Raw genomic sequence first — 23,359 nt, 5'->3', positions numbered from 1 at the left:
TGACCATTCTGAAGACCTAGGGGTATTGGGAAAGTTGGGCAGTCAAACAGCGCTGCCCATGTGTGATGGGGACAGAGAGTTGATGCAGGACTGGGTGAGGAAACAGAAGTGAGGGGCCTCAGCCTGAAGCACTGAACTGGGAAGTTCTTGAACTTTTGCAGGGGAAAGCCTGGATTCTCCAGAGGCAATGAGTCAGCTGCAGTAGCTCAGGGGGCTGGGCACTCCTGTCTGCCCACCATCTACCCCTCCTCCCTCCAGGAATAACAGCGTCTCCTCACTTCCACCTCCCCAGATTCACCTGTGCCCCTTCACTGTCCAACTCTCCATGAAGAGACTCTGGGGTCCCTTTCTTGCATTGCAGGGAGCGGGAAGGGAGGCCGAGTTCCCACAGACAGCCCAGCAGTGGTGTCCTGAGAGGTGCGGTCAGGCAGGACCTCACACTCCCCATGTCCTTGGTCCTGATCTGGAGTTGATGGTGAATCCCAGACACCACCTGCTCCCTCAGGCCCTGAGAGAAGCTGTGCCACAGTGAATGACATCTCTCCTGATTCTTACCAATAGGAAGGCTCTTGAAATACCTGACAGGACCCATCTCTTGCTGTGGAAGGCCCAGTCTGGAATATTACATAGCAGTTCAGCCAAGGCCCATGTGCACAGATCCTAAGTGACAAGGCCTGCAGGGCAGAGGCATGTTTCCTGGATGCCCTGCTGGTGGCCAGCACTGCCCTGCAAATTACAACTAAGGAGTTGCAGTCACTGGCAGGGTCATTAGTAACCAATTGCATCTTACCATCTCCCTTGTATCTGTGTTAAATTGTGATTAATTGCATGTCTGAACTTTACTGGCCCGAGCAGAATGAAAGTGATTCAAACTACATTTTGTCCTGAGTACCTTTTGTTTCTTTTCCTCATGCAGCTTGAATATATTAAAAGACAAAACCAAATAAAAACCCACCATCACCAGGGTACTGGCAGAAGCAAACACCTTACTCAAAAGACTTACCCTTCCTTCTTCCCTCAAGCACTACTTTTCCCCACACAACTATGAACAGTAATACAAAGAAGGGAAATATGTACAGGGTGTTTCTTTAAAGACCATGACTATGTACCTCCCAGCACACACATTTCCAGCTCATGGAGTCAATGGCTGCTATTCTGTGGAGCCCCAGGACGACCCATGTCCTAGGGAACCCTCCAGCCTCACTGGAGAGCCTGTGCTGATGTAAAGGGAAAAAATGACAGGAATGATGCTATGGCTTAAGGAACATTGTAAGGTTTCTCTGGTGCCCAGCAGACCAGAAGAACTTGTTGGGTTCAGATTTCTAAAACATTGGATGTACAGGGCACCTACCTTTGTAAATATCTGAGATGACGAGTTTAAGAGGTTCTTCCAGATAGACAAAATTTAGTATAGGCTTCTGGTGACATCACTGCTTGTGTAATGACAAGCTTTTCAACAGATAATGAAAAAAGAGTCTAGAAGTATCATCTAGATGAAAGAGTCATTTTGGTAATGGACAAGCAGCTGCCTTATTTCTATGACTCTGTTCTGAAGCACACTTTTTAAGTTTGGATTTTCTAGTCAACTAACTCCTATTTAACATCATAAATGGAACAATTGTTCTATTTCCCTCACCACTGGTCATGCCTGGCAGAGAGGAACTCAAGCTCTGAGCCACGAGCCCTGGGCTCTCAGGGGTGGGGAGTGGGGGGTGGTGGCCCAAGCCCAAGGTCTAGCCAACTGCACTTTTAGAGACTGGTAAACTGAGGCAAGCATTTGGACCTGTTTGGAGGACAGTGGTCAGAGGATCAGGCTGACTTGGGACATGGAGGGGTCCAGAGATCAGGAAGCTCTGGGGAAGCTTGTGAGGCTGGAGGTCAGAAGCAAGCAGGGTGGGTGGTGGGAAAGGAGAGACTAAGGGCTATTTCAGGAGGGAGGGGCATCTGAGGCCAGGAGATGGAAGGCCAGGGTTCAGGCTAACAGCACTGAAGGGCCACAAGCCCTGTGCCCTGGGGTGTGGCCCTGCCCTGCTCTGTGCCTCCCAAGATGTCAGAAATTGGAGGTCAGAGGAGCTGGATGAATGGACTGGAGTTGAGCCACTGCAAGACAGCAGGGGGTGGAGAAACAGGAGGAGGAATGACAAGGTCAGAGGAGATGGAGAGGTGGAGGGGATGGAGCATCAGGGCTGGAGTGAGAAAGCAGGAGGCAGGAGGAGGAAGTGGTGGAGATGGAAGGTCCAGTGAGCAGTGGGGCAGTTGGGGAAAGTGTTGAGGCAGAGATAGAGGTGTGAGTGGGGAGCGAACGGGTGGCAGAGGGCTGGGTGGTAGGAGATGTAAGGGGAGGCTGTAGTGAGATACTAAGGCTTGAGTCACTAGATGCCTCACTCCCCCTGCAGTATGGTGTGGGGGCTGAAGCAGGCTGGGTTAGGAAGGGGGAGCTGGTGGGAGTGAGGGGCCAGGGCTCACCAAGGAGGCTGGAGTGCTTGGCAGCCCAGCAGTAGGCGTAGAAGCACTCCTCCAGCGCGCTGGGAAGGGGGCCCCGGGGGGCCAGAGAGTAGGCGATGGAGAGCACAGGGGCGCCCAGCTCCTGGGCCCAGCTCTTGATGTAGGGCTCTTAGGATTTGGAGGTCTGGGCCACTAAGCCGACGCCTTAGATGTGCACCTCCAGGGACTGCGAGCGGGGTGCCTGTTGGGGGCGTGGCCGCAGCGCCAGGCTCTGCGACCCTCCGACTTTACCAGGCTGCTGAGCTCCTCACTGTCCTGGGGTGTGAGGGAGGAGAAGGCGGGTGAAGCTGGGGCAGCCTGCTTGGGCCTCATCCCACACAGCGGATGTGCTTCGACAGACAGGAGGCGGGACCGGTGTGAGCAGTAAGAGGCAAGAGGGCGTTTGGGGGAGGGGGCTATCCCTGCTCCTCAGTTCCCTACCTGCTCCCGGCTGAGGCGGGCCTCGTTTCCTTGGAGGACTCCATCACCTCTCCGCAGTCCTTGTCCGTGGGCCAGTTCCAGCCGCCAGGCCCCGCCCCGAGGACCAATCCTTGCTACAGTCCACCGCCAGGCCCCCACACCACCCAGTCCTTGGAGCTTCGCTCCTCTCTGGGTCCCGCCCCCCTGAGCAATCCAGGCCTCACTGCACTGCCTGACCCCGCCCCCAACCGCTAGGGCCTATGGCCTGACCTTTACCCCTCACACGCATTAAAAGGCCCCAGACCAACAAAAATGCAGCCCTGGAGTTGGCAAAAAGCGTCCTTCAGGCAGACTAGTGGGGAGTCTCGCGAGGGTCACCCTAGTAGGGAAGCCTAGATGTTCCCACGTGCTGGCACTCAGCCTCACATCCCCATTCACCTTCCCACCAAACGGATTCCGTACAATGCAACCTTGCCTGCCAGAGGGATCTGGAGAGTGGGGCAATTCTAAGGGGGAGGCGCGGGGTGCCAGCACCGGAGGCCTGGCTGTCTGCCTGGGAACCAGTGGAGGCGGAAGCCCCGCCTTCTCCCTGCCCTTTGTCTCCTGGTTCTCCTATTGCTCTTTCTCAGGGTTCTTTTTGCTGCCCTCTCACTCTCCCCTGGAATGGAAGGGAGGGGGAAGGAGAAAGCGTAGCACCTGCGCACTAACTCTAAGCCACCAGCCGGCCTGCAGCGAGGGGCGCAGTAGTGGGAGGGCCGCGTGCCTGGGAAAAGGCGGGAGACACAGAAGGCTCGAGGCTCGCGCATGCGCACACAGTCACCTGCGCCTCGGGTGCGTGAGGGGAAGCGGCCTGGTCTGCGGCGGCGCTGTGGAGAGGGCGTCCCTGGAGACTGGGTTCTGGAGGTCTGAAGAAGCAGCTCTTCATCGTCATCGCCGGAAAAAGCAGAACTGGGACCCTCTTTCCCTCCCTACTCTCCTCCCCGCCCTCGCAAAGCAGGCAAGCAACCCGTGAGATATCCTTCCGTCTTCTCCTCCGCCCTGAGGGACACAGCCCTTCTGGGAGGGACATACCTCAGCGAGAGCAGCATGGCAGCCTGCCGACTCACCGGCACTGCAGCGCCTTCGGCCTCTGGACTGGGCTGCCCTGTTTGCCCTCAGGCCGCTTCAACAAGGGACCCCTCTGTCCGCGGATGGAACTTGCGCGCCTGCCTTCTGCGTGGCGGGCTTCTGAGCCCAGGGAAGGAGGGTCGGGGCCTGAGCGGGAGCTGAGCCTGCACCGCCGGCCCCTGCCCGCTTCGGAGGATGGGAGGGAGAGCTGGCGGCCGCCGAGTCCTGGCCCGTCCCCCCCTCCGCTGCCCCCTCCATCCAGCCCCGACCTTGCCCGGACTTTGGCGGACCCCACAGTCCCTCTCGCAGGCTCCCTTCCTGAGAACGCCCTCAAGGCCATGAGCCTGGCTGGCCTGCGACTCTCCTGGGCGGGGGTGGGGGCGGGGGAACCTGTGGGGGAGCGGTGTCTTCCTGGGAGCTCAGGATCCTAAGTTGGGATGGAACTCCCCAGGGTAAGGGTCCATGTCAGCATGGTGTCGCTGGTGCCTGTGGCAGTGTCTGCACAGGGCTGTGCTCGGTGATTTGGGGACGGGTGGGTGAATGCTTGCAGGAGGGCAGCTTCCCCCGTTTCCTGGTCTCTTGCCCAGAGCCCTTTCCCACTTCTGTGTGATTTGCCCCCAATCTTCTGTGGGGGGCAGCCTGGTGCAGAGGAAGAAGTCCCACCCTGCCTTGGATCCTGGCTGGGCCGCTCCCTCACTGCCCTGCCTCGGGCTCAGCCTTCTCTTCTCTAGGCCTCAGCTTCCTCATCCATCGATGGGGCTGGGGCTCTTTGCCTGGCAGGACTGGGGAGGGATCACCTGGGCTAAATGATATACTGGTGGCCCTTAGTACCCCTGACTGAATGAATGGCTGTCCTGGGAGTCTCCCTGTCCCCCAGGCTCACACTCAGCCATGTCTCGGTAGCATCTGTGCTTCTGGCTGTGGCTGTTCTTCCTGAGTGCTGATGTCCCACCATATCCTGACGTCAGTCCATAACCAGGCTTCCCCTTGAAGGCCAGATTCGTTCTCTGGGCCAGTGTCCCATCCCTCACAGCTGGCTAATGGGTCCCTAGCAGAGACCCCAAATCTGATTCTGAGTCTGGGTCTGTGACCCACTCAAAGCATGTCTTCCACTCTGAGGCCCATTGCTGAGAGGATAGTTGGTTCAATTCTGATAGAAATCCCCACTCTGTCAAAGATCCTTGCTGGGGTTTGGCTCCCTGGGCTGGAGCTGTTTGCTGGGCTATCGGGTCTGACTGTCTTGGTGTCTCTTGGGACATAGTTCCAATCTGGGCAAGTGATCCATTTCGGGGTCCAGGTCTAGGCGGGGCCGGAGGTGTTGATCTAGCTTCTTGCTGAGCTAGATGGTTCTCCTAGGCTGGGTTCTGTCTGGGCTACATGTCCATCTCTCAATTCTGGTTCCTGTTGACTTCTAGATTCTATTCCTGGCCCAGGTCTCTGCTGTGAGGCAGCTTCCTATTCAGTGAAGGCTACCATTTGGGTGGGAGGTGATTGCTGTGGTGCAGGCTCCTGTGGGGCAAGAAATTCCTGCAGCAAAGCAGATTTTTGTTGGGTTCTAGGTTCCTGGTGGGATTCAGCTTCATGTTCATCAAGGGGCTCCTGCTGAGTGAGAGGTCTTTGCTGTGAGGCAGCCTCCTGTTGGGTATTGGGTCCCTGCTGAGTCTTAGATGCTGGCTGGGCTGTGGGTGCCTTTTCTGGCCCAGGCTCTGGCTGGGTGATTGGTGTCTGTTGTGGCTCAGGTTCCCAGTCAGGTCTAGGTACTGCCTTAGCACCTGGCTCCACTGTTGTTATTTCCCTCACAGGAGATGTTGATCTCCCAGACTTCATCCTTCTGCCCCTCCTCCCTCATGTTTCCCTTGTCACAGATCCCTCATTGGTTCCTCATGATGGCACCTCCCTTTGGGTTCCACTTCTTGATCCTGACATCCCTGGTCTTCCTTTATAAGGCAGTTAGCAAGTGGGCCAACCACTGCTGGTACCCACTCCTGTCCCAAGTGATGCACTTCTGTGCCTCTTGCTGTGGGAAGAGGGATTAAGAACAGGAGGAGGCTGTGTGTCCCGCACTCTCCTGCCAGAGGGGAGGGGCTTGTTCTCTTATGTCATAAATGGGGCCCGGCCCCACTCACCACTCAGTCAAAATGTTTTTTTCTCCTAAGGCAAGCATCCCAACTTAGTCCTCTGTTTCGTCTGGGATGACAGAAGCCAGATTCTGGATCAGTGTTTTTTTTTTCTCTTCTTTGGTATTTGAGGAGTGGATCCGAGGGAGAGGCAGTCTCTATATTGTTGTAATAATTTTTTCTTCTTTATTCATTCTTTCAAATGATTGCCAGTTCAATTTCCTTACATTGTTGCTTTGATCATTTCACTTCCATGTTAAAAAAAATGACATCTTCCAAGTTTTACAGCTTGAAGCCCTTTTAAATGGCATTTGAGATCTCCCACACCATCTCTCTAGCCTTGAACGATGGTTCTGCATATGTGTCTTCTATACTACATTGGAAACTCACAGAGTACAGTGACCATAATGATGATGATGATGATGATGATAATCGTAAATACTAAAGACGTTCTACGATCTAGGAAAATGTGCTAGTTATTGTTTTTTTAAACCTATATTATCTTTAATAAGACCATGTCTGATTCATTGCTATACCTGCTTTCTTTGGCCCACCTAGCTCTTACCCCTGAAACGTTTGTTGAATGAGTGAAAGAATAAATAGTTGGGCTGTAGAGGGGGAGAGAGTGAGAGTGGTGGTGGGGAGAAGTGTGTGTAGAATCTGGGTGGGGTTTGGAGTGGACAGGGCAAAGTGGATCATCTGGATTGAGTATGAATTGCCAGACCCCATTTGAAAGAAATGATCTGGAGTATTTTCACTTGAGAATATTTATTGACTTCTGTTTGCTACTTCCCTGGCTGTATTTTAGGTCAGTTAGGACCAGGTGGGAAATGGGAGTTTCCTGGTTTCTTCCAGATAATTAAGCTTAAGCCTGGGTAAGGGGAGGGCACAGGAAAGACTGAGGAGAGAAGGAGGCACTAGAGGGAGCAATAACCTTGGGAGAATGCCTTTTGAGATCCCTGGAGTGGAGACAGGGAGGGGGAGCTTGAGGTGGGAGAAGAGCATCCTCTAGGTGCGCTCACTGCCTCTTGACTGAGAATGTTTCATTGGGAGAGTGGGCTCTCAGAGCTCCTACAAAGGCAGAGCAAGGCTTGCTAGCTGACATCGTTTGAGAAATTGCTGGCAGGCTCTGGAGTGCTTGTTTAGCTTCCTGTGATGTCTTTGGTGCCCTAGGGTGAAAATAAAGTGTAGAAACTAGTGTTAAAAACATTTAGAAAATTTAATTTTTATGAGAGCTTTTAAAATAATAAAAGTAAGTCCTGTCCAGTTAAAAAAGTTAAAATAAAAAATATGTCAAGTAAGAAGTAAAAGGACATTTCCCCTCCTCAGCCTCCACTCCCCATTCCCCAGAACTAACCACTGTTAATAGTTTGCTGCTACGTAGTCTTCCATAGCTTTTTCTATGCAAACATAATAGTTTAGTTTAAAAAACAAAAATGAGATTCTACTGTACTTATTGCTTTGCTCTGCACCTTTGACAAATCTTTTATTATTGCAAAATATTGTACATCTACAGAGGTCCATAAAAACTCATATGTGCAGTTCAGTAAATAGTTATAAAGCAGATATTCATGAAACTACTACCCAGGCCTATAAATAGAATATTGCCAGAAATCCCCCTCCTTTTCTCATCACTGTCCTCCCTCCGTCCCTCACAGAGGTAATCCTGACTCTTATAGTAAGCATTTACTTTCTTTTCTTTATTGTTTTACCACCTACTTATGTATTCCTAAGGAATTTAGTTTAATTTTGCCTGCTTTTGAAGTTTACATATATGAAATCATACTTGAGCTATTCTCTCTTGTCTCGGTCTTCTTTACTCAACGTTATGTTTGTAAGATTCATTTACATTGTTATGTGTTCATTCTCACTGATAAACAATATTCGAATACACCACCATTTATTTACTCATTGGTTCATTTTGAATTTGGGGTAGTTATGAGCAATGCTGGTATGAAATTTTTGTACATGTCTCCTGGTATACATAAGTCTGTGTTGCTTTTGAGTATATACCTGAGAGTGGAATTATTTGGTCACAGACCTTAAACCTTAGCAGATAACTGCCAGCACTTTTTCAAAGTGATTTACCAATCTACACTCCCATTCCCAGGATATGAGAGTTTCTCTGTCCTTCTCTTTGCCAACACTTGGTATTGTCAGACTTTAAAATTTTTGCCAATCTGATGATGTATAGTATATCTGTTTGGGTTTAATTCACATTTTCCCACTTACTAGTAAGGTTGAGTGGAATTTAATATGTTTATTAGTTATTTGGATTTCCTCATCTCTGAAGTGCCTATTCAAGTCTTTTACCTATTTGTCTGTTGTGTCACCTGCCTGCCTTTAATTGATCTGTAGAAATTTTTTCCATATTCTGCATATTAATCCTTTGTCAGTTATATATGTTGGAGATATCATCTCCTACTTTTAGATTATAATTTTATTCTTTTGATGACCCAAATTTCTTAATTTCAATGAAGTCAGATTTATTAGTCTTTTCTTTTATGGATTTTCCTTTTTGTATCTTATTTAAGAAATCCTTTCATACCCCAAAGTCATGAATATATTCTCCTATATTCCCTTATACATTTATCTTTCAAATTTAGATCTTTAATCCTCTTGAAATTTATTTTTGTGAAGAGTGTGAAGAAGGGATCTCTTTATCTCTTTTTCACTTAATATGTTGTGGATATCTTTTTGATCAACATGTAATGATTTACCTCATTGTTTCTGACAACTGCACCATTGTCCAATTTGTTTTAGATGGATGAACATTTTTTATTTCTGTTTATTTGTCAACACAAATACTACTGTAATGAATATTCTTGTAGGTATGTCTGTGAGTATCCATGCTTGAAGTGAGACGACTGGGTTCAAAGGTACACACATTTAAATCTTTGATAGGTACCTCTGAATTGTATTTTACTTCCATCAACAGTGATAAGGATCCTGATTTATTGCATTCTTGATAATGTCACAATATAAATCAGTTTAACATCTGCCAATTTACTTTTTATATGACATTTAAAGACTGCTGGACTAGGAAAGAATCAAATTCTGTTTCACACAGACACTGGTTTCATCTTCAGATATCAATGATCAGGTCCCCATCTCTCTCCACTTTGATAAGCTATGTGGCTCTAAAATCTAAGAATTTGCTTAACCCTTTCTGATATCCTTCAGGAGAATTGTGTCCTGCTTTCCTTCCTCTTCCCATTTCCCCACAAGTTGACATTGAGTAGAAGGGGCTGAGATATGTGCTCATCCTGGTCTTCATTTCACCTCTCGTCTGTGCTCAACCCCTGCTTCATCTCTAGTTGATTCCACAGAGGGACTCTGGTTTAAGGTAGGTCATTCTTTTGAAACTTTCTGGTTTTCTTCACATTGCCTTTGAAATGATCACAGGGACACTGCTTCTGTGGCAGCCCCGGCACTGTCATGAGTTTTCTTTTAGGGGCTCTCTGGAACCAATCTGAAATAATGGGATTATTAGTTAGATGGGAGGGTTAATATGTTTGAGAGTAGGAATTACAGCAGGGCTTCAAATGCTATATTTCAGTTCTTGTTTCCTACAGCAGTGAGGTGGGGAAGAGGGTCAATACAGTGTAGTAGAGGTATCCAGCTATATGAGCCCCAGGACTTCTGAGTTGTTTTGCCTGAGCTGTATTGGCAAGAATTTGGTGGCAGGTTTACAGGGGGAGTAAGAATATCCTTAGGGAGACCGGAAAATGAGGAATAAGACCTAAGCATCTGCTTTTTAGTGTCTGCTTTACCTTGGGTAAGCCATATTGCCTCTCTGATTTCGGTCTTACCTGTGAGTAAAATAAGGTTGAGAATAAGATCCAGGAAGCTTTTGGAAAGCAATCCTGAGTTCTTGGAGAAAAGGGTCATGGGGAAGGGGCAGCCATAGATTCAGGCAGCTCTGCCCTGACCTTGGAGGAGTCTAGCTCTTGCCTGAGACTTAGGAAGGAAACAAGCATTGGTGTTACATGTGGTGGCCTGGTGGAGAGGGAAATGGGTAAGTTCAGCTCAGACATCTGCACTGCTCTCAGAGAGACTCAAGGGAGAGAGTTGAGTTCATGATGGTGCTTTGCTGTGGTTGATGCTGAGTTACTGGCCTTTGCACTCACATTCTTGACCACCTGCCTGGAGCCACCTCCTAGAAGCCTGGCGTTGGTCCCTGTGGCCTCTGGCGAGCCCTGTCAGAAGGAAACAGGTCACTTTCAGGTTCTGGAAAGGGAAGGGGCAAACAGAAATGATCCCCAAACTTTGGGCTACTTAGGTCAATGCAGTTCCATTTCTCTTCCTTTTTTACCTAGGGATTTGGGGTTCTTCAAGAGAGGAGTATTTTAAATGGGTAAGAAATTGAGGTTTAAATCTGGCCTAGAGAGAAGTTTAGCCGGAGGTAGGTGGAAGCAGAATGGCTTTTGGATGGAAGAGAGGACAAAAGTTGGGAGTCATTCAAGACCTTACACCCAACCCACCTCCCACTCACACACACTTTAAAATCTTTGTGACTTAAGAAATGAAAGAAAGGATTGTCCCATAAACCAGTCAGAATCTTCACCTGAGCTCCAAGTTTGCTGTATTTGAATCCATAATCCCATTTCAAGTATAAGAGGATGCTATTTACCTTTGTTCCTCTGGAACAAATCCATTCCTCCTTTGTCCTCTGTTCAAGTCTGTCTTATCATCCATGCTATCTTATTCCCATTTTGTGATACCTGAAATATTTTTTGTGACAATCAAGGATGATGGTTTATAGACTTGAGAGTCTGGAGCTAGAATTGGGCCCAGATGGTGCTTCCTCTATGTAGTTGTTTTTGATATTTCCTAACTGCCTTCAGATAGTTCCTCATTGTATTTAAATTCAGCTCTATTGTTGCGCAGTTATAGTAAAAGTTTGTTGCTTGGATTCTATTGTGGAGTGAATTATGTCCCTAAGAATTCATGTTGAAGCCCTAACCCCTAGTACTTCAGAATGACTGTCTTTGGAGACAGGGCCTTTGAAGAGGTGATAGAGTGAAAATGAAGCCATCTTGGTGGGCCCTGACCAGATCTGACTGGAGTCCCTATAAGAAGAAGATATTGGCACACACAAAGAGGCACCAGGGGCACCAGGGATGTACGTGCACAGAGAAAAGACCATGTGAGCGTATAGCAAGAAGGGGCCATCTGCAAGCCAAGGAGAGAGGCCTCAGAAGAAACCAAACTTGCCAACACTTTGATCTTGGACTTTTGGCCTCCAGAACTGTGAGAAAGTACATTTCTGTTGTTTAAGCCACCCAGTCTGTGGTGTTTTGTTATGGCAGCCCTAGCAAACTAAAAATCTTTCTCCAGCATTAGATTCTGAATCAGTGGCTCAGTATCATTCAGCTACGTGGTTCCCAACACAAGGTAGGCACTAGGTAAATGTTTGTTCGGTAAGCGTTTGGACAAGTTGTCTAGAGAGGGCCCTCAGAGATCATCTGGTTCAATCCAGGTCTCCTATTTCCCAGACTCGTGCCCTTTCTGTCACACAGATGGGGGTGTTGCATCATTTCCCTGAGAGCTGGTTTTCAAATGTTCTCATGTGCTGTTTTGAGTGCTGTTAAAGTAATGTAAACAGGCATCCGTAGCCCCTGCCATCCCAAGTGTTCTAATAGTTCCCTCTCACCTGATCTGTACTCCTAGTTCCAGAGGAAAACCACAGAAAGTTAGAGCCAGAAGGAATCTTAGAGACAATTTAGTTGAATCCCTTCATTGAGAAGTTTTTTTTATTCTAAATGTAGCATAACTATATTAGAGAAAATTTGGAAAGTACCAATAAAGAAATCTTTACTCTTACCAACTGTTGGTATTTTTGCATGTTTCCTGCATATCATTTTCTGTGTATAGTGATAAGCATAGCATGTGAGAAAATTTCTTTTTGTTCACTTTATAAGCATGTTGCTTTGTTGTCTTCATAACAGAGATTTATAATAACTTTGTAACACTCCCAAGAAGTAAATGTGCTCCACATTATTTAACTGTTCTCTCATTGCTGGATATTTTGGTTGTTTCATTTTGGGATACTTATAAATTTCTTTGTGTTTGTAACTGTTGTCCAAATGTTGGATTAACTGTCTTGGGCAAGATTCCCAAAGTGGAATTAGTGTCTTTAAAGTTAAGAACAGCTTTGTGTTTCTTGATATCATTACCAAATTGCTTTTAAAAGGGTTGTACTAATTAAGTAAATCACTATATCTTTTTTTCAAATGGTTAAACTGAGGCCAGAGAGAGCAAATGAAATGCCCAAGTTCACAAAGGTAATGGTGACACGTCTGGAGCTAAAACCCGGGTCCAAGATTCTTAGTCTGTTTTTCTTTCTGCAGCTCTGATAACCCTAACTTCATGGTGTAACTGAGAACGAAGTTACATGTTACTATAGTCTAATGTCACCCAACACTCTGACATGTAGGTATTGCCTTTATGATTTTTGCTATAGCTTGTACCACTTCTACTGTTGTTTACTTCATACTTTTTCTTTAAATAAATTTAATTGACCAAACAGCCTCATCCTATGCAATATTATCTGTCAGATTATGGGTTTGATATATGCTTAGATTTTTTCCTAACATTCATTGAAATAAACTTAGAAGTATTAAAGTAAAAGCTAATTTATGTTCTACCTAAAATAAAATTTGGAAAATACAGATACAGTGGGAGAAGCATGGCCTTTATATCCAGACAGACTTGGGCTCAACTGCTTGTTCTGTCACTTAACTCTGTAGTCTTGGACAAATCACTTAGCTTCTTTGGTCTTTGGTTCTCTGATTTGTAAAATGAGGATAATAGTAACCACCTTGCAGAGTTAGGAATAAATGAACTATTGTGGGTGCCCAGTGTTCAGTTCCCCAGTAAGTATTCAGTACCTAATGGTTACTGTGGTTATTTTTGCAGACTTCTAGTTTTTGCCTAAGAGAGAGTCTCTGCTGAAATGTTAGGCTTGTTGGTTTCTGCCGACTTGTATGTGTAAAAAAATTACTTCCACTTGTTAGGACTTGTGGTAGATCTATCATTATTTTGACTTCCCATTTCCACTACATATTAGCTTTGTCATTTTGGACAAGTTGCTTAGCTTTTCTGTGCCTTATTTACCTAATTTGTAAAATGGGGCTAATAATAGCACATTAGCGTGTGTGTGCATACATCTGTTTCTCAGCTCTGTCCACTAGCGGCCATAGAATCAATAACATGTACTACAATGGGCAATACTTAGTGCCATAGTTTGTGAATACCATCCTCCCATGAAAGGAATCAGGGATCCTTGAAGAATGGCTGATTCCAGGGCTGGGGCAGGAAATTTTGTACAAGATGAGCCTGGAATGTCTTGTGGTGTCAGAAAGTCAGGAACTGCTAAACAAATGATATGTCAAAAAGACACAGAAGCCAACTTGAAGGAGCTCTAAATGGCCAATTTGGGACAATATGAGCAACACAATAAATTATGATAGCAATGGATTATAATCCACAAATATTCATGAATCTTTACTTATATAAATAAATAAATGAATAAGTAAGTAAATGGGAGAGAAGGAGTATCACTTTCTTATTGTAGAATCCCAACTGAGAAATGTAGAAGGAATGATGGAAATAGAAAATCACTGTTTGGCTAATACCATAGTAATACTTGTTGTAGGCAAGAATCATCAAAGGACTTTAAAAATTAATGGACAAACATTATGATTATAAGATACAGGCTGTTTGCATAGTCTCAGAGTATCTCTCCACAAGATAATTATTAATTACAATGGGAAAATAGTAACTTTCCAGTAGAGAAACCTGGCAGACAACACTTAACCACGTGTTAAAAGTTAACATCACTGGTAATGAGAGTTATGGATAACATGGGTCTTCTGATGGGATGCACTGAGAAGGCGCACATCACTTCTGTGGTATTTTTGCCAAGAATTCATAATATGAACTTAGTCATGAGGAAACATCAGACAAACCCAAACTGAGGGACATTATACAAAATAGCTGACCAGCACTTTTCAAATGTGTCAAAGTTATGAAAGACAAGGAGGGCTGAGAAACTACCCTCAATTGGAGGAGATGAAGGAGATGAGATAACTTTATTCAGTTTAGGACCCTGGATTGGATTCTGGACCAGAGAAAGGACATTAATGGGATGATTAGCTAAATTTGAATATTTGTACATTAGTTAATATTATTGATCAATGCTAATTTCCTGGTTTTGATAATTGTATTATGGTTATGTAAGATGTTATTTGAAAAAAACTGAATGAAGGATATGTTGGAACTCATTATTACAACATCTTTAAAGTCTGAATCATGAAAATTTAAAAATAAAAAATAGATTTCTGTGAGGACAGAATGACATGTATATGTGAAGTGCATAGATCAATGCCTGTAACATAGGACATCTTAACACATCACCTATTTTTCTAAGTGATTTTATCATTAACAAATAATATTATAAGCAAAGAGTAATCTACTATTATAAGTAATTTACTTCCTAACATTCTCATACATTCTCATCTATTTTTCCCCTGTCTCCTGTGAAAAGCATGCTGAGCACGTTTGTAGTTTATTTTTATTTATTTTTTTGATCAGGAAGATTCTCTCTGAACTAACTTTTGTGCCAACATTCATCTATTTTGTATGTGGGTCACTGCCACAGCATGGCTTCAAGAGTGGTGTAGGTCCACGTCCATGAACCCCAGCCACCAAAGCTGAGTGCTTTGAACTTAACCACTACACCACGGGGCTGGCCCCTGTATGTAGTTATTTTAAGAGATAAAGCTAGATCAGATTTTCTATTTGGGGGGTGGTAGGGGGTGTCATTTCCTGTAGCCAGACTTTGTCAATGTTGCAAGAAGTCAGCTGGCAGCTTGGATCCAATGTGGTAATCATGCCACCTTGCAGTACAGTGAGGTTTCCCCAGTCCATTGTCGTTGTGCTCTAGAAGCTACTTAGAAATTCTACTCCCTCCATTTATTGAAGCCTTACTAGGTGCACATTATAGATCTTTTAATCCTCACAATTCTATGTGCTAATGGTATTTTATTCATTTTGTGAGGATCAAATGGAGGCTCCAGAAAGTTAAGCAACTTGTTCAGGATTGCAAAGTAAGAGGCAGAGCCAGGATTTGGATCTAGGTTCCCATGACTTCAAGGCTGAGTCTAAAGGTCTAGGTAAGTCTAAACGTGTAGCCTGGTTTGAGAACTATTGATGTAGAGCAGTGGTTCTTAATGGGGGAGTGGTTTCCCCATCCAGGGCACATTTAGCAATGTCTGGAGATATTTTTGGCTCTCTTAATTGGGAGGGAGTGGGGCGTGGAGAGGCTGCTATTGGCATACAGTGGGTAGAGGCCGTGCAGAGGCTGCTAGACATTTTACAATCCACAAAGAATCACTCTACAACAAAGAATTACCCAGCCCCAAATGTCAATAGAGCTGCTATCAAACCTGAGTGTAGAGTTTGCCAAGGGTGACATTTTGAACTTAGAAACCTGAGGATTTATTCCTTCACTTAGCAAATATTTACTGAGTTCTGTGCTGTGTAATGTAGGGATATGGAAACAATACATCAGATTGTGCCATCAAGGATTTTACAGTGTAGGAGGGCAGGGGATGAAGTTAGGAGAGGCACAGCAACACCTTTAGTATAAGGCAGAATATGGTAAGTGCAGAGAGAGAGTCAATTTAGGGCTAAGCATGTCCACAGGAGGGAGAGCTAACATCTGGTCATGGGAAGAATCAAGGAAGGCTGTGGGGAGGAGGTGGTTTTGAGCTGGGTGTATGACCAAAGTAGAGCTGGTAGGAAAGTGCAAGACCTGTTCAGGGAAGAGCCAATAAACAGTCTGGTCTAGGTGCAGCATAGAGCATTGGTTAGTGAGTGGAGGGGGTGGACTGGAAAGGCAGATTGTGGCTAGAGCTTTGAATGCAGTCTGAGGACTCCATCCTTGGTGTCTGTCATAGTGATGGAAAAGCCTTCCTTTCCAGAAGAGTGTCTAAGCTGTAGGGCTATGGGGCCCAGGAGCTTCCAGAGAGCTCTTTCTACAAGGGAGAGGAGGTTTGATATTGGGGTGGAGTATGGTGAATTTCTGATTTTAAACACTGGGATGATGGTGAGTATGTAACAAAGCTGTTTCACCTCACAATAGCCCTTGTGGAGATGGTTCTGTCAAGTAGAAACATACATGGGGATGAGCTCTCTTCTGCATGGTTGTTCCGCTAAGGGCTGGGCCACTTGAGCTGTAGTGAAACTGGAGCCCATTTGGCACCCCTAACCAAAGGTCTGCTTTCCAAATGGTAAGCTATTAAAACTGAGGTTGGTATGGCTAAAGCTTCAAATATGGAGAACTAGGATTTTTACAGTTCTTACTTTATCATTAAATAGCATTAAAAATAGTTGGTGGCATGTCTGGTGCAGTATAAGGAATAAAAGCAAGGACTTCCCTATCTTCTACAAAGGTATGATTGCCTTCCATAGCTTTACACTTTCACCACTGAAGTTGGCTTGGGGGAAATTCATTAATCTTCTGGAGTATTGGGGGTGGGGTGGGAAGGTAAGGAAGCAAATCTTTGTTGAGCCAGTACTCTATTTTATTTTATTTTTACCAGCTACGTTTTCAGGCATTTTCATATACAGTATCTCATTTAACTCTCACAACACTCTTTGATGTCAGTACAGTTTTCTCCATTTGTAAGTGAGGAAATGAGCACTGAGAGGCTAACTTGCCCCAAATCCTTGTAGCTGAGTGGCTACATGTCAATGCATGTTTTTTGCCCTATTTTCTCCCTCTTTGTTCCCCTTTATAGAAAATTAATCTGATTTACCTGGATTTGGGGTGCTAGAGACCACAGACATCAGCATTAGTGGCAGCAACAGAAGGGAAGAGATTAGAACTTTCATGGTGACTATTGGTGCTGCTCTAAGTTACTTGAAGGATGTGCAGATGTTCCCAGTTCAAGACTGCCCACCTCTTGGGATGGCTTAGGCCTTAGTACTTGGCTTGGTGGTCCGTGCTTTAGTCCCAGGCCCGTGTTCCCAGGAGAGGGGAGAACAGCGAAGCGATGATATCCTGGCAGCAATACTTGTTCCCTCCTCTCCTTCTTCTTGCCTCCCTACCTGCTAGGATTTTATGATTTCTTCCCCAAAGCTTTTTGCTCATCTGGATTTCCTTATGTCTTTTAGTGACGCCTTCTAGCTTAATATCTGGCAGGAAAGTGAGTAAAATTCTTGGCAGAAGAGAGGATGAAATGGTCTGTTTCCACGCTATCCTCCCTGCTCCGATCCTTGGCACAACATCAGCAATAGTGGTGTTGTTGTTTGGGAAGTGGCCCTGTCCTCACTCTGTTGACAATTTCCTCCAATTCTGTGGCCACATGAGGTGAGAAGCAGAGAGGATCAAGGAGGAGAGGCTATTCTCTCTTGCCAAAAACATTGCCCCTGGAGCCGTGGGTCACACCAGGCCTCCTTGTTCTTCATGAGGAAGGCGGCTGTGGCTTAGTTGCTCCAGCCTAAAGGACAGGAAACTGTTGGTGGAAGATCTCCAGGGCTTCAGGTCCAAGAAACAGAGTTTGAGAAGCAGGAACCACAGGAAGGAAGGAGCCTTTAAGGTGTTTGCCCAGCCTGCTGGGGCTCTTGGCTCCAGACCTTGTTTGGAAACAGCCCAGGGCAAAAGAAGGAGGTAATATGACTTGGAGTGAACATGTAGGTTACAGAACATCAGCACTCACTAAACCTGACTCCTAGTCCAGAGACTTTAGGAAATGAGCTCAAAGAAAGAGGAGAGGTGGGCTTGAGTGCTGGGTGATGTTTGTGGGGATCAAGGGAATGGTTAATGAGCAAGGTCTGCCCAGCAGCCCGCAGGCAGGAGTGAGAACAGGTGGCATGAATTTATTTCACCTTAGAGGAGGCAAGAGGCAAGGCATGAGTCACACCTTTTTTGATTTTTTTTTTTTGAGGAAGATTAGTCCTGAGCTAACATCTGCTGCCAATCCTCCTCTTTTTGCTGAGGAAGATTGGCCCTGAGCTAACATCCGTGACCATCTTCCTGTACTTTATATGTGGGACGCCTACCACAGCATGGCTTGCTGAGTGGTGCCGTGTCCGCACCCGGGATCCGAACCAACGAACCCTGGGCCGCAGAAGCAGAATGTGCAAACTTAACTGCTGTGCCACCTGGCTGGCCCCACACCTTTTTTGATTTTTGTTTGATCCTGCTTACCCTCTCAATTTTCCCATTATCTCTGCCTGTTGTCAGGTTGGGGAGGTGATTGTAGACTTTGCTGCCACAAGGTTCATAACTGCATGGGTCCAGGGACTGTGTTCAGCAGTGGACATTGTCCTTAAATTGAAGGCTTGGGCTTTGTCTGAGCTTGGTCTGGTGTGGCTTCTCTTAATAATGATCTCTGTCCTCAGGAGGCTCAAGAGGAACTAGGAAGATAACATACCTTTCATAAAATCTCGAGATATAAGTGGAATCAAATTTCAGAAGTGACAGGAGTTCACTGTGGAATCTGTTGCTCAAGGGTCTCTGGGTCAGTGCAACTTGGGCTGGGGCTCGAGGGTGGGGTAGGTTTGGGTTGGTGGAGGGCAGAGAGGAGGGCAGTGCAGAGAAGGAGCATGGAGCTAATGGGGGTGATCTTTGAGGGCAGGGGCTGGTTTTTGTTCTTTTTGTGTTCCTGAGCTTATGTAGGGCCTGGCACTTTGGGAATACTCTATAAATGCTTGTTGAATGGAATGACATTTTTGTAACACTTTAACCAGGCCTGATGTGTTAGAAAGCATGTTAAAGTGCATTCCTTTATCAGAAAGAAGATTTTACTCATAAATGATCACTCATACACATGGAACCTGAGGGAGGTGCTTTACTTTTCCCACTGAGTTGCCATCAGTCCCCTCCGAGGCTGCTCAGGATCAGGGAGCTCCTCAGACCTTCCTCTAGGTGCCCTAGTCTGTTTACTCCTCTGCTCTCCCCAGGTCACAGCTCCCCATCAGATCACTCTGTCTGGTCTTCCCCTCCATAGAGTTGGGTTAGGGTATCGAGTCCTTTGTACCATGGGAGGGGGCTTTGGGTCCCTCAGGTACATTGATATGAAACAACCCCAAGACAAACAGAATTTTCTCTTGTTAATATTGACAATGACTTAGAGCCCATTTCCAGATCATTATTTGTGCTAGCACAGTCCCTCTGACTTAGAAAGACCTCCTGCTGGGAAGGAGGTAAGGGGAAAGTGGCGAGAAAATATTATTCTGCCACAGTTATTTGGTTTCCCACTCTACAGTGTGCTTACCAGACATTCAGAAATATTTGTTGATCGATTCCATGTTCATGTTGTTCTAATCCTCATTTATTCATACACGGAAGATTTGTGCGCCTAAGATGTTCCTGCTATTTGCCAGGTGGTGGCTCCTGAGAGGAGTAAGGGATGATGCTGTCTCTGAGGAGCTCTCACTATACACATAGACCCATGGAGATCTAATCCAACTGCTCTGTTTTACAGAAGCAGAAATGAAAGTGCGTGAAGTCATATGATTTGTTCAACATCACACAGTCAGTTAGCCTCAAAGCCACAGGACCAAAAGTCAAGTTTCCTGACTTTCTAGAATTTCTGTTAGTGTGCAGCTGCCTGGCTGCTGTGTGTGCACATGTGGTGAGCGCTAATAGGAGAAAGAGGACATTCAGAATGAAATGGGATTCTCCAACATCTTGGGTTAGCCAGAAGGAAATGTCTGATCCAACTATGATTGCAAAAGGACCACCTGGACATTTGCTTTTTTCTTTTTCACTTTGAGCTTGAAATGAGAAAAACTGAGCCCCAGAAAACTAAGGTGGAAGATTTTAATGGGATTGATAAGATGGGCCAAAAAAGTCTGTGTATGCCTCTATCGAGGTGTGTCTCACTGAACTGTAAGGGTCTTGTTACAGGCTCTTAATACTGGCCCTAATTTTCAATCCCCCACGTTGAACCCAGCAGATAGGGAATTAAAACCAAAAGCATTTATCCCTGTTCCCTGCTTCTTTAGTTACACTCATACGTAAATATCTGTTTCTTTAAGCTTTGACTCCCTGAGCTTTACAATGGAATAGAAGTTACAAATTGTTAAAGCCTTGTGGCCTCAAGCTGGGCTCCTGCCAAAGTTGTGGCTAATCATGGGTCCTTGAAGTTCTTTTACAGAGAAACTAATGTCCAGAGAATATCAAGAAACTGAAACTTCCCAGAGCTTCCTGGTACCAGAATCCACTGTCCGCCAGGGAGACACACAGCCAAGAAGACCCTTCTGTGAATTCCCTTATCATGCCCTGCATGTAGCCTCACAAGGCCAAATGCAGACTGGTGGGAAAATGCTGGCCAACAAGCCTACATGCCCCCCTCCCCTACCTAAAACCCCAAATGAAAATCCCTACCCATTTCTCAATGGGGAGCTAGTAATTCTTGAGTTACTAGACATTGCTTTGCTCTCTCCGCCTGGCAAGTAAAGCAGTCTCCTTTTCACTCAAGACTCTGTGCTTATTATTTAGATTGGCATTCGGTTCAGAGACCAAATTTTTGGTTACAGTCTGGCTTTGAATTGGATTGACCCCATATCTCAGAGCTCAGTGAGGGCAGTGACCAGGTCTGATTCACCTTTGTCTCTCCAGTGCATAGGACATAGCAGGTTTTAATAAATATTTCTTAAGAAATAAAACTGAGTTTAAAGTGGCAGGAGTGGGCACAGGAGTGGGGTGGACTCAGGGCTGAGTCAGGCCCCCCTCCCTCCCACCTCAGTGGATCATGCCCAGGATGGCAGTGGCGATGGTTGGGGGGAGGAGTCGGCGTGGAGGAAGTGACTGGGCGGTGCCTATGCAGGAGGCATGCCTTTTCCAGTCACAGTGCAGGGATCGCCGCAAACACAGCCGCCACAGAAGCGTTCTGGCATTGCGTCTCCTCTCAGCTTAGCAGCCCCCAAGGAGACTGACTGCCTGCTTAGAAACTCACTGAGACTATGAAGCCCTTTGGGGTTTTTGAGGAGGAAGAGGAACTGCAGCGCAGGATTTTAATTTAGGGAAAATTAACCTAGTGAAAGAGTGGATACGAGAAATCAGTGAAAGCAAGAATCTTCCACAATCTATAACTGAAAATGTTGGAGGAAAGATTTTTACGTTTGGATCTAAAAGATTAGGAGTACATACAAAAGGTGCTGATATTGATGCGTTGTGTTTTGCACCAAGACATACTGATTGAGTGACTTTTTCACCTCATTCCATATGAATTTAAATGACAGGAAGAAGTAAAAGATTTAAGAGCTGTTGAAGGCACGTTTGTACCAGTTATCAAACTGTCTTTTGATGCGAGAGAGATCGATATTTTGTTTGCAAAATGAGCACTGCAGACTATTCCAGAAGAAATGGGTTTAAGAGATGACAGTCTGCTTACAAATTTAGATATAAGATGCATAAGAAGACTTAACAGTTGTAGGGTAACAAGTGAAATTTTACATCTAGTAGCAAACATTGACGACTTCAGGTTAACTCTGAGAGCTATCCAACTGTGGGCCAAACGCCACAACATCTATTCCAATACACTAAGTTTCCTCGGTGGTGTTTCCTAGGCTATGCTAGCAGCAAGAATTTGTCAACTTTATCGAAATGTAATAGCATCAACTCTTGTGCATAAGTTTTTCTTGATATTTAGTAAATGGCATGTGTTTAGATTATATTAAAATAAAATTGAGGGGCCAGCTCTGTGGCCGAGTGGTTAAGTTCGCGAGCTCTGCTGTGGCAGCCCAGGGTTCGGATCCTGGGCACGGACATGGCACTGCTTGTCAGGCCACGTTGAGGCGGCGTCCCACATCTCACAACTAGAAGGACCTGCAACTAAGATATACAATTATGCACCGGGGCGGGGGTTGGGGGGGGCGGATTTGGGAAGTAGAGCAGAAAAAAAAAAAAGGGATTGGCAACAGTTGTTAGCCCAGGTGCCAATCTTAAAAAAAAAAATAAATGAAATAAAATTGGTTGTAGACACTGAAAATAAAACAGAATGAAAATTATACACCCACACAGGTATGGGAGGCCGGAGCAGCGGCACAAGTAGGAAGAGCAGTAACCTCAAATCAGCTGAGTGGCCTTTGGCTTTCTACATATAGGTGTAGCGCCCGGAATGGAGAAGCGGGTGGTCCTGTGGCTCTGCTGCTCTGGTTAGAACACTCCCAGAATTCAGAGTTTCCCCTGTGGTTGACACACTTCACTTGCCCACTGGAAAGTGACAGGAGGGTGCAGGGACTTCAGAATGTGTCATTTGGGAAATGGCTGAGGGAGGATGGGAGGGGCGCATGGTGGTTGTTCACAAGTGTTTGAAGGTCTGTTGTGTGAAAAAGTATTAAACTTATTTCAGTGCCTACGCAGAGTAGGATTAGGATTGATGAGTATGCATCATACCCATTTTGACACAGGAGGGGAAAGAACTGACATAGTAAAGTTAGCTTCTTTGGAAAACTGAAAGTTTACTGGCAGAGTTCCAGCAGGGGCTGGATGTCTGAAAATAACTGTCACAGTGAGTTATTTTTGAAGATTCCAAGGGCAGAGCTTGTCCAGGAGCCCAGGTTTCACACTAAGACCACATTTTATTAGGCGTTATAAAAACTGCCCTTTGAAATGCGACATTATGATGCAGGCTGAGATCTATCTGACATTTATTTCCAGTCATTGTGGGTGGTTGTGATTCTCTTATCTAATCTGTGACTTGGACTTCACGCCCTCTGCTGACCCCCCCGCCCCCCCCACCGCCCTTACTGGTGAGAGCAGTAAGATTAGGTGCATTTACTGATCATGGCCACAGGAGGCAGCGCTACCCCACGGTTGTTCCTAAAACCTCTCTCTGGATGTAGGCAAGTCTGGGGGGTGGGGGTTAGGATTAGGAAAAGGGCACAGATGAAGTGAAAAGGAAAACAATCTGTGCTTTTTGTTTTTTCCTGTGAAGTGGCAGAGTTGAGGTGAGTCTGAACAATTTGGAGAAGTGTCTCAAACTTAATGCACTTACAGATCACCTGAGGATCTTGTTTAAATACAGATCTGATTCTTCTGGTGGGGCCTGAGATTCTGAACTTCTCATAAGCTTTTGGATGATTCCTTGCTGCTGGTTGGTGGACCACACTTTGAGTAGCAAAGTGTTAGAGGTCGTTGAGAGATTGTCTCACTTCACCCAATTTACAGATGAAGAGAAACTGAAGTCCAGAGAGAGAATGTGACTTGC

The 23,359-nt window shown here is 45.8% G+C and overlaps 2 pseudogenes; both read left to right on the top strand.

Annotated features, from left to right (window-relative positions):
* LOC123281331 (poly(A) polymerase alpha pseudogene) overlaps positions 1-23,359 on the top strand; it is a 296,804-nt pseudogene that overhangs the window by 160,837 nt on the left and 112,608 nt on the right.
* On the top strand, positions 20,980-21,827 carry LOC106847967 (poly(A) polymerase alpha pseudogene; annotated as a pseudogene).

This window comes from Equus asinus, chromosome 26, assembly GCF_041296235.1.
Source record: "Equus asinus isolate D_3611 breed Donkey chromosome 26, EquAss-T2T_v2, whole genome shotgun sequence".
Classification (NCBI taxonomy): domain Eukaryota; kingdom Metazoa; phylum Chordata; class Mammalia; order Perissodactyla; family Equidae; genus Equus; species Equus asinus.
The sequence above is the reverse complement of the archived record's forward strand: the minus strand, read 5'-3'. Positions and strand labels throughout refer to the sequence as shown.